The 16,153-nt window shown below is 37.3% G+C and overlaps 1 pseudogene; it reads left to right on the forward strand.

Moving 5' to 3' along the window:
- Positions 1-16,153, forward strand: part of LOC107678504 (DNA-binding protein Ikaros-like) — a 32,491-nt pseudogene that overhangs the window by 10,351 nt on the left and 5,987 nt on the right.

The following is a 16,153-nucleotide window of genomic DNA, read 5'->3' on the forward strand; positions in this document are numbered from 1 at the left end:
AAGTTGGTTGAACTTAAATGTGTGTTGGCAGTGTGTGTACACAACCACCCTATTCCGACATCCGAGCCGCTGAACTCGCAGTGGATTATTTGTTTCTGAAGGGAATGCGCCCCCAATCTACATAAATGCGTCTATGTTCGCGCGAATCATTCATGATCCAGCCTCATCTACAGAAGAAGTGAGTATAATGTTTTGTAATGAATCTTTGCAAATCGCCTTTCCTAATAATGTGCTAATTAGCAAGTTTCACGATGAATGCGGCTAAAGTAAACAGTCTCTCTGAGAGCAGCTCGGAAGAGAGGGGCGGGGTCAGCAGAGCTCATTAACATTTAAAGGAAAATGCTACAAAAAACGGCTTGATCTGAAAAGAGCTGTTTTTTACAGGGTAAGAAAGTTTTTTTTTTTGCACTACCATTGAGAAATTTGAACCAAACTATGTTACAGACTTTTCATTAAGACCCTAAAGAATCATATCAACTTGTGGAAAATGGGCATCCTATGACCCCTTTAAGTTTGGATGGCTACTTTGCAGTGTGCTCTTGAAGGGTTGCCATGTCCACTTATTATAAGTGATTTCTGCAAATGCACTTGTCAACACTACCTGAATTTTTGGGAGTCAGTTTGGTTGTAGAATGCGATTGTCACAATGTGTACATGGCCATTGCCTCAGCATATTAAACTCAAAAATGACATGTAAAAGGAATGGACCAGCATCTATATTTGTAACTTCTCTACTCTCTGCTCAGGAGGGGACAGCCCGAATGCTAACGAGGGGGGAGAGGACCAAGATGAGGCCATGCCTGTTCCTGAAGACTTGTCAGCAAGCACTGGCCTCCAACACAACAACCGCACAGACAAACCACTAGGTGAGTCAGACCAGCCTAAGCTGGGACACAACCACAAAACTACCTCATTTACACATTCACGCAATATTCAGTCTGTTATAGTTACCACTGTAGCCCACTTTTAAAGTCAGCCTAACACAGAAAGCTTTAAAATGTAATACTTTGTATGAAATGAGTGCATGTAACGGCTGTTGTCGTCCCTACGAGATCACAGGTCAAGTGCACTAGATTGTTCAATCACAATCGCAGGGTCCAAAGCGTTTTAATTTAGCTCATGGTGTGCATCTTCAGTTTTTGTAATGAGATCATGTCTCTTTTTTCTATTGGCATGCATAGAAAGGAAAAAAAAAATCAAATCAAAAAGGAACCGATGTAAGAACTTTAAGTATTATTTTCCTCTCGTAAGACTGATAGTTCATAACTACTGGTTCCTGAAACTGTGGAACAATTAAACAGCAGACTGCTAATTTAATGCACTGAAACAGCGTTTACTCACTGCCTGAGCCTACACATAACATGCTCAGTTGTGCCATGAACTCTTTAACCCACTTATTAGGAAATATTTCTCTCTGCTTTTTTTAAACACTTCTGCCCTTCCTTTTGTACTTCTCTGGTTTACTTCTCTTGAAATTCTATATTCATTTTTTTTTTTTCATCACTTATAAGTCCTTTTTGAATAAAAAGTCTAAAGGATTAAATGTAAATGTAAATTGTATTGCAAAACTGTTAAAACAATTTGTTTTTGAAGAATCATCAGTGAACTGACTTTAGCTGGAAAAATGACTCTTTGTTATTGTCCTCTTGCATTATTGACAAACTGTTTTCCTGTTTGACACTGTAAAGCTGCTTTGACACAATCAGCGTTGTATAAAGCGCTGTATAAATAAAAGTGACTTGACTTGACTAAAACTAAAAGGTACACACACATTCAAAAGTGTGGGGTCAGTAAGAATTTTTTAATGTTTTTGAAAGTCTATTATGCTCACCAATTAGGGCTGCATTTATTTGATCAAGTAAAATAGGTAATAAAGTAAAATATAATTATAATTTGTGTTACCATTTTCTATTTTAATATATTTTAAAATGTAATTTATTTCTGATGCAAAGCTGAATTTTCTTCAGTGTCACATGATCCTTCAGAAATCATTCTAATATGCTGATTTGCTGCTCAAGAAATATTTCTTATATTATCAATGTTAAAAGTAATTGTGCTGCTTAATATTTGTGTGGAAACCATTATTTTTTTAGAATACTTTGATGAATAAGAAGTTCAAAAGGACAGCATTTATTTGAAATAGGAACCTTTAGTAATATTGTAAATGCCTTTATTGTCACTTTTGATTAATTTAACACATCCTTGCTGGATAAAAGTATTAATTTCTTAAAAATAAACTTTTTAATGACCTCAAGCTTTTGAGTGATAGTGTGTCATGTTTGATTGATAGGTAGCAACAGAATGTCTAAGTTAGTCATTATATTAATAAATATACCGCTATCAGTGTAAATAGAAAGTGGGTTAACTAAAGGCGAAAATGGGTGGGAATAAATTTGGCTAACCGGAAGTTAACATATGGCCTGTTTAATATCTTGAAGTATTTAGTTTGGAATTTTCCCCTCCAGAAGTTCCAGATTAACTTGGACTTAATGTGTGACCCGCTCACTTTGAAGCTACTGAAAGTAAAAAACAGACTGAGGGAGAGATAGAGAGAGAGAAAGAAAGAAAAAAAAAGATGTGAGAGGAAACTGAAATAGGATGTGCAAGAGTTTCCTAAGAAGAACTTGCCAGAACTCAGTTTCAACACTCACTCAGGGAGATAAAATGTTCAGGAGCAACAGCAGATAGGCACAGTATCGCAACAAATGCGAGCGTACGCTCTTTTACACGCAACACACACAACTCTGCACCTGCACTTATGCCATGCTTTCACTTCAACTGCCACGATATTCACACACTTCCACACACCCACCCACATTCAAATGCAAGTCCAAAAGACATGCTTCACTCACAAAATAGCACTTTCATATCTCACTCATGTGTTATGTATATAAAGAGCAAAGTCATATCGATAAAGTAATAAGAGACCATAGATGCTAGCAGAGGCCGCAGTGTGTTCTCATTACTTGACTGGTGAAAAGAGACCCCTTGTTAGTCAGCTGTTTGAACAGTCAGGATGACATTAAAAACACTAATAAGAATATTAACTCTTTTTTATGCCCACACATTTTTTGCCCACTTTTTCACATACAATTCACAACTTTAGAGATGCTTACACTGATTCTAATTTTTTCTCTTTTCTGATTGAGATGTGAGTGTATTTGCGGTGTATAGAAAGAATAATAATGCCATTAGGATTTAGACATAGAAAAAAATTTGGAGGATTGTTCAAGAGAAACAGGGAACTAAAATTCACATGCTCTGAACTCCTTAGCAAAGGTTTGTGTGAATATGTGCGTGTGCATGCATCTGTCTGTCTGCATGTTGTCCCTGAAGATATAATCAGCCAGTGTGCAAGAGGATGTGAAGACAGTATCTTCACAGTGCATCATTGCTTCTCTGATTAAGTGTATCAAGGGAGTATCTGTGCAGACTGTGCAGTACGCGGTTCGATCAGACGCATAGCAACGAGCGTAGAATATCAGGAAATCAAAACATATAGAGATGGTTCTTACAGAGCGCTGTCTCTTTGCTTTCCTGCTATGAAAGACCTAGAAACTCCTCTACAGTTATGAAAACATTTGAGGATTGAAATTGAATATCTGTGAGAAGCACAAAGAGCCAAACAATTTATTTTAATCCTTCAAATCTTAAAAGTATATTTAAAAAAACTGTTCTTTCAGATAATACATTTTAATGAAATAAAAGGCCACTTAAGAGTACTTAAAGTACACTTCTATGACTATGTACACTTGTACACAATGTCAAAACAAAAGTTATACTTTAAAGTACATTATAAATAAGTTCGTTTTAATAATATTTTGTCGTGCTTTAAAGTGAAGTGTTTTTTAATAGTACATTTAAAGATAATAATATATTTAAAATGTTCTAAATTGCAACTTCATCATTACATATATAAGTGTGTAAGTATATTAAATATGACACAATTTTTAAGTGTTAATTTAAGTGTATTTTATTTTGCCATATATGCTTGTCAGTACATTCAGCAGGACACTTTAATCAAATTTCAAAGACAATAGAAGTAATGTACTTAAGTCCTACTTAGGTGGGTCAAAAAAGGGTTATGCTTTATTTTATGGTGGCCTTGTTACAGTGTAATTATACATTTAAGTAATATTAATTAACTACATGTACATGTACTATATGTTTAGGGTTAGGATGAGTGATTGGTTTAGGGTTAGTTGCATGTAATTATGCATAGCCTATTGTTATTATTATATTAAGTACATGTAATGTGCAGCAATGACACATAAAATAAAAACATACCAAAAAAAAAACACTCTAAACTTCAGCTAATTGAGTTTGATATAAATTACTATAAACTAAAAACTATAATGTGTTTATATTATAATTTAATTTCAAATAACATGCAATTAGGTGTCCAAAAACATCATGTTAATTATGCATTAAGTATCACAAGGGGTATTTCTGTTCACAACCAAATTTATCCCCGTAATGTAAAAAAAAATGAGCAGGAATTGTTTGGATAGTCAGTTAGGTGTTACATACCAGAATAGAGTCCAGGCTGAATGCTAAATTAATGCATAAATAGCCATTTGAATATTAATTAACTTAAAAAATAGCTAAGTGGCAGCAGAAAAGGAAAGACATTTTAGATTTAGATTTTGATTAAAGATTATGATTATAAACGATTTAATTCCATTAAATCACGTGTACCGATTAATCATTCATATTAAGACACAAATCAACCATTAAGAAAGTAAACAAAGTCCATTTTAATTTCATGTTGACTTAAAATTGTAGAAACACTGGCTTTTTTAATTACAAAAACAGCGCTGTTTGGCTTGAGCATTAGTATTTATTAGCACTGCATGGAAAAACACTCTGTCCAGTGAAGTGCAGAAAGGTTTTCATGGTGCAGGGCCGATTTTATCATGTAATTCCTCTTTTTAAATATATGAGGGTGACAGCCTGCCCTTAAACCTGTTGCTATATCAGATGCAGACATTTCACTAGCAAGTTCCTAAAATTGTGAGAGAAAGCAGGGTTCTTTTTGTCACATACGACACACAAATGCATACACATGCATGCTCAAACATATACTCTCACCCACCCGCTGTGAAGCCGTGGTTAATGTGCATGTAGCTCTCCTACACCGCATAAACTATTCATAGTCATTTTCAGCACCTCGACTGGAGCATAGACGAAAATTAATTGTACTAGCAAAGTGTTATATTCGTTTATAGTGCCCTCACCAGGAATACATCCCTTGCTAAAGTGCAATGTTGTGATAACTTTGTAATCGATGTAGCAGAGTGTCATAGGTTCAAACCGCTAAAGGGAGACTGACTTATCACTAACATGATCCTCAAGGCACTGAACCATTGCACTTCCAGAGAGTTGCTCTGAAAATGGAAAAAAAATCTAATTTAATCCCATTTAAAATTAGTCCTTGATGTTTGTGAGGTTTGCCTGTTACGTCGTTCTGTTTTATGTAGAGCTCTTTGTTTGTCCTTGTCTGTGGCTTTTGTCACTTGCTTCCCAAAATGGGTAAATTAGGATGTGTGATAAACGTTATACAAAGTAAAAGCTCCTCTTCCCATCCCCAGTTTAGTCACAACTTCCCCAAAAGATCCATGAGAGATCGTATCATGACAACAAGCCTAGTTCCCTCTGCCAAACTCAGGTCACATCACACTGGTTAAATCATCATATCATATAAGCAGAAAGGCTGACAGTGGATCTGTGTGTGTGTGTGTGTGTGTGTGTGTGCGAGAGGAAGAGATACATCCTTTTATGGGTGTTAATGGGAGATTGCATTCCGGTATTGACTTTATGTTATTAACTGCTGTAATTCCTTCACACATTGACACTGAAATCATATAAACCTTCTTTAAAGTCAACATGAAATGCAGTTTACAACCTGTTTTACTTAATCAGGCAAACTTTATTTGAGTGAAACAGAATATTCAGCGGGGGAAAAATGTAGGACGGCCTATTGGGAATTGACTGGATCGTGAAAATACTAATACAGCCAGGATACTGGAGGGGAGCGATTGAAAAGTACATAAAAAATAGTACAAAAACTGTCACTGGGCCAGTTCCCTTTTCAAAAAGTATGTATATGTATAATTTAGGTACACTTTAGGTAATAAAAGGTACATTAAGGTAATAATATCCTTTAGGGCTAAATAAAGTCTGAAGGTGTAACTTTGCAAAGGGTACTGCCCCATTGACAATCTTTTTTGTCTCATTAGAGTGTATGACGGATTTATGACGTAGCTGAAAAGGAAGGGTGTCACAGAGTTATTACATTTTGATAAAAGTCAAAGATTTTTTATGTAGAATAATGTCCACCAATGAATAGTGCACATAAAGACCAGGAGCATGCATTAAAGATGAAAATCGCTGACTTGACTTTATTGTGTGATTATGTTCAGTCAAGACCTTCTCTGAAATTAAAGATAATACAGTTTTTAGTCAACTAGCTTTTATCTTTTCTAGTTAGTTATTTGATTAGCGTTCAGTCTTTTTCTTAGTAATTGGAGACGATTATACTGGAAACTGGATCACTTGCTGTAAAACACAAGACAATTATTTCCGATCTATTTTGGAAACACAGTAAAAAGAGTCTGGCTGCTAACTGTCAGAGAGTAACCTGAACACTGAACACAGTTTTGTCTGTCGGTACTCTCCAGTTCAAATCACGTGCTTCAGTTGCTGATCCCTGTAGTCTGAATGCAGAAAATGAAAAAGAAAAACTGTTTCACTTGTTGTGCTCAACAATTCCCTGTCTGTGCTTCCCTTTCTGTCACTTCTCCATAACTCTTGTCCTTTTTTTTCGGTTGGGCCGGCTTGGGCGCTGAAGCTTCCTCTTTTCCCTTGGATTCCCATATTTCATTATTTCTGCTTGTTCCTCTTGAGTCTGTGCAAACAGAGGCTGAAGCGTGGGGAAATCAGCCTGGTACCACAGCATGTTAACCACAGGACCTTTACCCTGAGCTCTAACGGCCTGAAAAGACTCAAAATGTTTACTTCATTAGGCTGAATGGGCATTTGAACAATGATCTAGCTTATATATTTGGACATTACAGAGAATAATCTGCATGCTTCTGTAGGCTCGTATGTGAGTTTGTGTGTGTGTGTGTGTGTGTGTTTACCACGGTTTGTTGGTCTGGTTTACACCGCTGAGAGTCCTCAGTTTCACAGTGCTTCCTGTGTCTCTGTTTCCTGTTTATCAGTCATTTGTTTCAGAGAAGTGTGATGGTGAATGAGATGGTAAGATGGTTTGAAAGCAGGCAGTTTGATAGAAGAACTCTGGATTATTTAAATGGAATATTAATCCAGTAGTGTTGCACTGCATCTCTCAAATATGATTTTTTTCTATTTTCCTTAAAGGGAGTTGGGAGCTTTTACCCAGTCATTATGTAATCATATGTCTTATGTAAATATCTTATCTCTATAATACATATTTGTCAGTTTATTTATCCATAACACATGGTAGTAATAGCTAGTGTTGGGGAAGCTCATTTGGAACTGCCCAAGTTCCTATAGCTACTCATAATGTGAAGGACTACAATAAAGCTATTTTTTTTTCCTTTTGATTACAAACTACTAATAAAAATGTGTTAATAACACTACTGTCCAAAAGTCTGGGGTCAGTAATATTTTTATTTTATTTATTTATTTAAAATGTATCACGGTTTCCACAAAAATATTAAGCAGCACAACTGTTTTCAACATTGATAATAATAAGAAATGTCTCTTGAGCAGTAATTTACACCGCTGAGAGTCCTCAGTTTCACAGTGCTTCCTGTGTCTCTGTTTCCTGTTTATCAGTCATTTGTTTCAGAGAAGTGTGATGGTGAATGAGATGGTAAGATGGTTTGAAAGCAGGCAGTTTGATAGAAGAACTCTGGATTATTTAAATGGAATATTAATCCAGTAGTGTTGCACTGCATCTCTCAAATATGATTTTTTTCTATTTTCCTTAAAGGGAGTTGGGAGCTTTTACCCAGTCATTATGTAATCATATGTCTTATGTAAATATCTTATCTCTATAATACATATTTGTCAGTTTATTTATCCATAACACATGGTAGTAATAGCTAGTGTTGGGGAAGCTCATTTGGAACTGCCCAAGTTCCTATAGCTACTCATAATGTGAAGGACTACAATAAAGCTATTTTTTTTTCCTTTTGATTACAAACTACTAATAAAAATGTGTTAATAACACTACTGTCCAAAAGTCTGGGGTCAGTAATATTTTTATTTTATTTATTTATTTAAAATGTATCACGGTTTCCACAAAAATATTAAGCAGCACAACTGTTTTCAACATTGATAATAATAAGAAATGTCTCTTGAGCAGTAAATCAGCATATTAGAATGATTTCTGAAGGATCATGTGACACTGAAGACTGGAGTAATGATGCTGAAAATAATGATGCACCTCGACTGGAGCATAGACGAAAATTAATTGTACTAGCAAAGTGTTATATTCGTTTATAGTGCCCTCACCAGGAATACATCCCTTGCTAAAGTGCAATGTTGTGATAACTTTGTAATCGATGTAGCAGAGTGTCATAGGTTCAAACCGCTAAAGGGAGACTGACTTATCACTAACATGATCCTCAAGGCACTGAACCATTGCACTTCCAGAGAGTTGCTCTGAAAATGGAAAAAAAAGAAGACTGGAGTAATGATGCTGAAAATACAGCTTTGCATCATTAATTGCATTTTTAAATATATTCAAATAGAAATCAGTCATTTTAAACTGTAACACTATTTCACAATATTACAGTTTTTATTGTATTTTTAATCATATAAATGTAGCCTTGGTGACCATTAACAGACTTCTTTCAAAAACATTTAAAAATCTTACTCCAAACTTTTGAATGGTGTACACTGAAACTATTTAAAGGGGACCATATCTATTTTAAATATATTTAAAAATGTAGGTATATGAATAAATGAACATGTACATCAATCATCAGAACAAACTGATTCAGTCAAATGAACCTGACTTCACTGTGCTTCGTGTGAATAGCATGTTGGATTATTGTCAGCTGCAAGGCTATGTGTGCTTTAAAAAAAAGTTATTAAATTAGTAACTAGCTACTACTTTCAGTTAGCTACTTCCCAACACTGGTAATATCAACATTGTTGCTCAACAAATGCAGTTCATTCTAATGCCAAGTGAATGTTTCAAACATGTGTTTAATGCAATAAAAGTTGATGATTTGCACATACACACACACACAAACTGATAATAAAAGGCTGAAAGGAAGAAAATAGTTGCTTTGCAGGTGCACTTTTTGCTGTAGACCAATAAGATATCATGGCAAAAGATGGCGTTGTTAGTTAGTCAGAGAAAATAACCACCCAGCCTGCCACTTTACTTAACAGGCCCACTACCCTCTTTTCCAGCCTGTAATATAAAAGTTGAGGCTCGGAGTGACGAGGAAAACGGGCTGGCCTGTGAGATGAATGGAGAGGAGGAGGAGGAGGAATGTGCAGCCGAGGACTTGCGTGTGCTCGATGGCTCAGGGGCCAAAGTGAACGGCTCCCACGCAGGTCCTGACAGCAAGCCGGCTGCCTACCCCACGGCCGGGGGCATCCGCCTCCCCAACGGGAAGCTGAAGTGCGATATCTGTGGGATGGTTTGCATTGGGCCCAATGTGTTAATGGTGCACAAGCGAAGTCACACTGGTAAGCACAACTGCCATCTACTCTTCCCTCCTTATACTATCACTCACAGATCACAGGGCGCAGGGCTGGGTAGGTTGAGAGAGACACACAGAGAGCAGGACAGAGACAGATGCTGGATGTGTTTTAAATGTAACCATCCTTTTCTTTAGCAGAGGCTAGAGTAGAGCAAGCAAACTGTGTATGGCTTGACTTGAATGGATGCTGTAAATTGATGTAAATGACCAATGCGATTAGTTTTTAGAACATTAGGACACCATTTTTGGATAATGTCCGCAGTTTGTTGCATCCAAAATGTAAATTCATTACATCATTTGCTCACCTTCATGTTGTTCCAAACCTGTATGACTTATTTTTTTCTTTGCGGTATACAAAAGAAGATATTTTAGAGAAACACACAGTTTTGGTTACCACTGACTTCCACTGTATAGACTAAACACCTTGAGACATCTCTCAAAATATCTTCTTTTATGTTCCACAGACGAAAGAAAGTCATACAGGTTTGGAATCCCATACAGTAAGGGTGAGTAAATGATGACAGAATTTTCATTTTTGAGTGAACTATCCTTTTACAAGCTCACCTGTAACCTTTTGTTAATATAATTATGATGAGATGTGCGTATATGTTTTTTGTCTTTAAAAAAAGAGGTTTAAAATGTGTCATTCTGTTCAGATTTCTTTATAACAGTCCAAATGCGACAACTAACCAAGCTAAGTCTCTCTCAAATGACAATTACTTCAGTATTAGTTATTTTCTCCCTTTCTCAAACTGATATTCCACTGTGATGAAGCCAAACCAGTGGGTGAGAACATTTTTCAAAAAGGCACTTAACTTCCTCACTTGACAAACTAATGAAACTCAAAATGGAAGAAAGGAACAGTGGGCTAATGTAAATTCAGAAAAGAACGTATAATAAAAGATATAATGAAGTGCTTCCTATTTAAATCAAAATAATCGCAGGAGGTGCCGTGCTCCTGAAATGCCTTTTTAATGAGTTTCTTTTTCCGTCTTTTTGCTGCTTCACTGGTGACTCTTATTTTATAGGGCTTTTGAAGAGAGCGCCGTATTAATAGCGTTCTCGGAGAATGCCACAACATTCGGAGGAGCTGGATATTGGTTTATTCCAGGGGCGCTGATCAGGAAGACTGGCTCTCAAACACAAAGTGTTTCCTTCACTTTATTTAAATGAGCTCTGCATTTGCATTGTGATGGGTCGCTCTTATTTTAGAGCTGAAGAAGAGGAAAAAATGAGATTTTCAAATCAAATTGACCCAGGCAGTGGTGCATTACGAAACTGGCAGGCAGCGTCTGAAAGCCTCTTGTTCGATCAGGGCGCCAGTCGGCACGCGGAGCCAGGCAGCGTGCGCAGAGCGGAGAGAGATCCCACCCGTGTGTTTGATTGAGCTTTGGCACGAGGCGCCGCGTTGTTGAAGATGTAACAGCGCGGTGGAGCCATGTAGGACACTGACCCCGCATTCACAGCGTAATAGCGCTACAGCGGCGGATGCTTTGCTTTCAGAGGGCCGATATAGTGTCTCAGACGCTCGCCATTTACATGGCCATTTGTCGCTGGCATTCTTTGTTCAAAAGAAACACAGTTTGATAGAACTACAGGTGTATATATAACTGCTATACAGGTTAAAGCACAACGAGTCACTTCATTGTGAACGCAAGTTACTTTATCACACAAGGGTATACAGAAGGCCCAAAAGGTATTTGCACTTTTAAGCCACACTTTTTTGCAATTACTTTTAACCAATAGGCTCCAAAGCAGCTTTAGTGGATGAAGTCCATTATCAGTCAGATTTCAAGTCAAGTGACATAAGGCTTTATACAATACAGGTTGTGTCAAAGCAGCTTTACAGCAATAAAAAGGAAACAGTTTGTTTTATGAATCATTACATTTCAGCAATAAGTTCAATAAATTCAGTTCAATAAGTGTCACTAGTGTTGCAAAGCTCATTGTTTATTAAATAAGTTCAATTCAGCTATAAGCAGCTCTAATTAAAGCAATCGTTATTCAGCTCAGTTCAGTTTAATGTTGATTCAGTTCAGCTGATGTTACAAAGTTAGTGTCATTGTCCATTTCAATTCAGTTTTTAATTGAACGTTTTATTCTCATCCGATCGTATCAGTGAAACTGAATTGATAATATTACTGAATATTTAAAAGTTTCAGGTGTCCTACCGTTGCACCTAACTGTGAATGTATTCTACTAACATTTGATTGCATGAAAGTGTCCAAATACTTTTTGTCTTAATTTTGAACAGTACATCTGTACTGTTTTATCATTTACAACCTAAAAAAATCTTCTGGTTTAATATATTGTTTCAAAGTGCAATGAAACTCAACCATTTTTAAGTGTGGCTTAAGTGTCCAAATACGTTTGGGACCACTAGAAAGGAGAATATGCTGAAAAATCTAGTTCCTTTATCATTATGCATGACTTGCAGCATTTAGCAATTTTACATTTTCAACTTATAAGTTATGTGTTATCTTTTTTTTTTCTAGGGGAAAGGCCGTTCCAGTGCAACCAGTGCGGTGCTTCCTTCACTCAGAAGGGTAACCTGCTCCGACACATCAAACTGCACTCTGGCGAGAAACCTTTCAAATGTCACCTGTGCAACTATGCTTGCCGCCGCAGAGACGCCCTCACCGGACACCTGCGCACGCACTCGGGTAAATGCCTGTCACCTGGATCATTCAGACATGCCTTCATTTCTTCATTAACTCAAACCTGCACTGATCGTGTGAGACTATATTGTAGTGAAAACGATGACAGAATTGTATAGTGTGATTGAACAGATTTATTTTTTATTTTGAATTTACAGTTGGAAAACCTCATAAGTGTGCATACTGTGGGCGCAGCTACAAGCAACGGAGCTCGCTGGAGGAACATAAGGAGCGATGTCACAACTACCTGCAGTGCATGGGCCTTCAGAATAGTATTTATACTGGTCTGTGAATGACAGAACACCAAAGCTCTCTCTCAAAGTGTTTTCTGTTCTTATAGATGGAAATGGTGCTAATCTATAACCATTATCATGGCCTAAATGTGGTTTATTGTAAATATTTATTAGTGGAAGTACAACTACCAATAATTGATAATTTTGCAGCAACATGCCTGTAAAGTCCCAAAGCTTAAAAAAAAGTCTTAAGAAAAAAATTAAATAGCTTAGAGTAAGGGATAGAAAACCATCTTAATTGCATGATTGAAGGAACATCATCCTTAATTATAGTTAGCATCATGTCAGAGGATGAGCTCAGGTTAGATACGGACTTTTGAATCTTATGCGTGGTTTCTTTGTCTTGCTTTCCATAGTGAAGGAAGAGAACAGCCAGAATGAGCAGAGGGAGGACATGCCTGCATCTGAGAGAGCCTTGGTTCTAGACAGGATAGCTAACAATGTAGCTAAGCGTAAGAGCTCTATGCCACAGAGGTTTGTGGGTAAGAGTTGAAGTTTGCTTTCATTGTACAGTTATATCGTAGATCATCCAGATATCACTGTCAAAATGCATGTCTCTGACTAAAAGAATTAAAACATTGCAGAGACAAACAATGCTAGGCAGCTCCCTCATTTCTTTCTCTTTGACGAGTTGACTAAAAAAGCAGGGAAAGAAACACTATAATGGCATGCAACATGAACTGACTTTGACTGTTGCTTATTGTTTTATGAATTCTTATGTAAATTGCACTTGCTTCTTTGATAGTAATAGTTTTTGAATTGCTGTTAGAATAATGTGATGTGTTACTAAGCCCATTTATCTTCTTTTCATATTGGTGTTTCACTGAAGATTATTGTAAAAATGTAAAGATATTTGAGACACCATTTGAGGTTTCTCAGACTGCTACACTGGAAGAACCCTCTGGAGAAGTTGTAGGCACCTGCTGGATGTTCTGTATTGGCACTGATGGTTCAATGAAGAACCTTTAACACATGGAACCTTTCCATCGCACAAAAAGTTCTTTATAGTGGAAAATGGTTCTTTAGATTATTAAAAAGTTTTTCACACCAAAAAACAAACAAACACTTTTTTAAAGAAGTAATCATTGAATGGTTCTGCTAAGGCATCACTGCAAAAAAAAAAATAAAAAAATTGGCACCCTAATGTTTAATAAGAGTGCGGCTAAATATATATATTTTAAGTATCTCAAAACCTTCATGAACATTATGATCCCAGCTAACAAAAACATGTTCTAAGAAGGTTTTGCTAATGTTCAAATTAAATTATGAAAATGTTATTTGTGAATGATCTCTAAACATTTAAAATGCCACATTTTTAATGTTTTAAAAACTTTTTTTCTTGGTTATGGGTTATTATTTTGCAAACATTATGGGAACATTACTTTTGAATGTTCTCTGAACATTTAGAAACAATAGTAACATTTAAAAAATGTTAAACCAATGTCCAACTAAAATGTTTCAGGAAAAGTTTCAATGAACAATGCATAAATAATATTTTAGTGCTACCATTTTAAGAAAATTTTGAAGACCTTTGAACTTTCAACATACACTTTGATAATATTAGTGGAAGAATGTTTGAGAACCTTATTAAACACTGTCAGCGCATCAAGGAACCCCATCCCAGCTAACAGTCTTTTTTGAGTTTTATTTCAGAACTCTCTGTTTTTAAAGGGCACCTAGAAGTTCTCCAAAGGGTTCCCCAGTAATAATAATGAATAATATTACAAAGACAAGAAAAATGTCAGAATTTGTGCTTACCAGTAATGGTTTACTGGTAAATAAATCAGTTCTCATTTTACATTTCACAGAACTCAGATGAGTTAAAATCTTTGCTCTTTTGGCTTTCTTCCTCAGGAGAGAATCGTTTGTCGGAGCTGTCATTCGAGGGCGGCTCAGGTGAGCTCATGCAGCCTCACGTCATTGATCAGGCCATCAACAGTGCGATTAGCTATTTGGGAGCAGAGTCCTTGCGGCCTCTGGTTCAGACCTCCCCTGGCTCCTCCGACATGGTGGTCAGCCCTATTTACAACCTCCACAAGACACAATCAGCTGAAGGCAATGGCGTGTCCGCTAAGGACAGCGCCGCAGAGCATCTCCTTCTGCTGTCCAAGTCCAAATCGGCCTCCGTGGAGAAGGATGGCTCGCCCAGCCCCAGCGGCCAGGACTCTACTGACACCGAGAGCAACAACGAGGAGCGGGCGGCTGGGGGAGGCACGGCGGCGGCCGCAGGGGGTCTCATCTACCTGACCAATCACATGGCTCCAGGTATGCGTAACGGAGGTCTGCCAGTGGTAAAGGAAGAGCAGCAGCGGCATTTCGAGAAAGAAGACTGGAGTAATGATGCTGAAAATACAGCTTTGCATCATTAATTGCATTTTTAAATATATTCAAATAGAAATCAGTCATTTTAAACTGTAACACTATTTCACAATATTACAGTTTTTATTGTATTTTTAATCATATAAATGTAGCCTTGGTGACCATTAACAGACTTCTTTCAAAAACATTTAAAAATCTTACTCCAAACTTTTGAATGGTGTACACTGAAACTATTTAAAGGGGACCATATCTATTTTAAATATATTTAAAAATGTAGGTATATGAATAAATGAACATGTACATCAATCATCAGAACAAACTGATTCAGTCAAATGAACCTGACTTCACTGTGCTTCGTGTGAATAGCATGTTGGATTATTGTCAGCTGCAAGGCTATGTGTGCTTTAAAAAAAAGTTATTAAATTAGTAACTAGCTACTACTTTCAGTTAGCTACTTCCCAACACTGGTAATATCAACATTGTTGCTCAACAAATGCAGTTCATTCTAATGCCAAGTGAATGTTTCAAACATGTGTTTAATGCAATAAAAGTTGATGATTTGCACATACACACACACACAAACTGATAATAAAAGGCTGAAAGGAAGAAAATAGTTGCTTTGCAGGTGCACTTTTTGCTGTAGACCAATAAGATATCATGGCAAAAGATGGCGTTGTTAGTTAGTCAGAGAAAATAACCACCCAGCCTGCCACTTTACTTAACAGGCCCACTACCCTCTTTTCCAGCCTGTAATATAAAAGTTGAGGCTCGGAGTGACGAGGAAAACGGGCTGGCCTGTGAGATGAATGGAGAGGAGGAGGAGGAGGAATGTGCAGCCGAGGACTTGCGTGTGCTCGATGGCTCAGGGGCCAAAGTGAACGGCTCCCACGCAGGTCCTGACAGCAAGCCGGCTGCCTACCCCACGGCCGGGGGCATCCGCCTCCCCAACGGGAAGCTGAAGTGCGATATCTGTGGGATGGTTTGCATTGGGCCCAATGTGTTAATGGTGCACAAGCGAAGTCACACTGGTAAGCACAACTGCCATCTACTCTTCCCTCCTTATACTATCACTCACAGATCACAGGGCGCAGGGCTGGGTAGGTTGAGAGAGACACACAGAGAGCAGGACAGAGACAGATGCTGGATGTGTTTTAAATGTAACCATCCTTTTCTTTAG

This window comes from Sinocyclocheilus anshuiensis, unplaced genomic scaffold, assembly GCF_001515605.1.
Source record: "Sinocyclocheilus anshuiensis isolate Anshui unplaced genomic scaffold, SAMN03320099.WGS_v1.1 scaffold536, whole genome shotgun sequence".
Lineage (NCBI taxonomy): Eukaryota > Metazoa > Chordata > Actinopteri > Cypriniformes > Cyprinidae > Sinocyclocheilus > Sinocyclocheilus anshuiensis.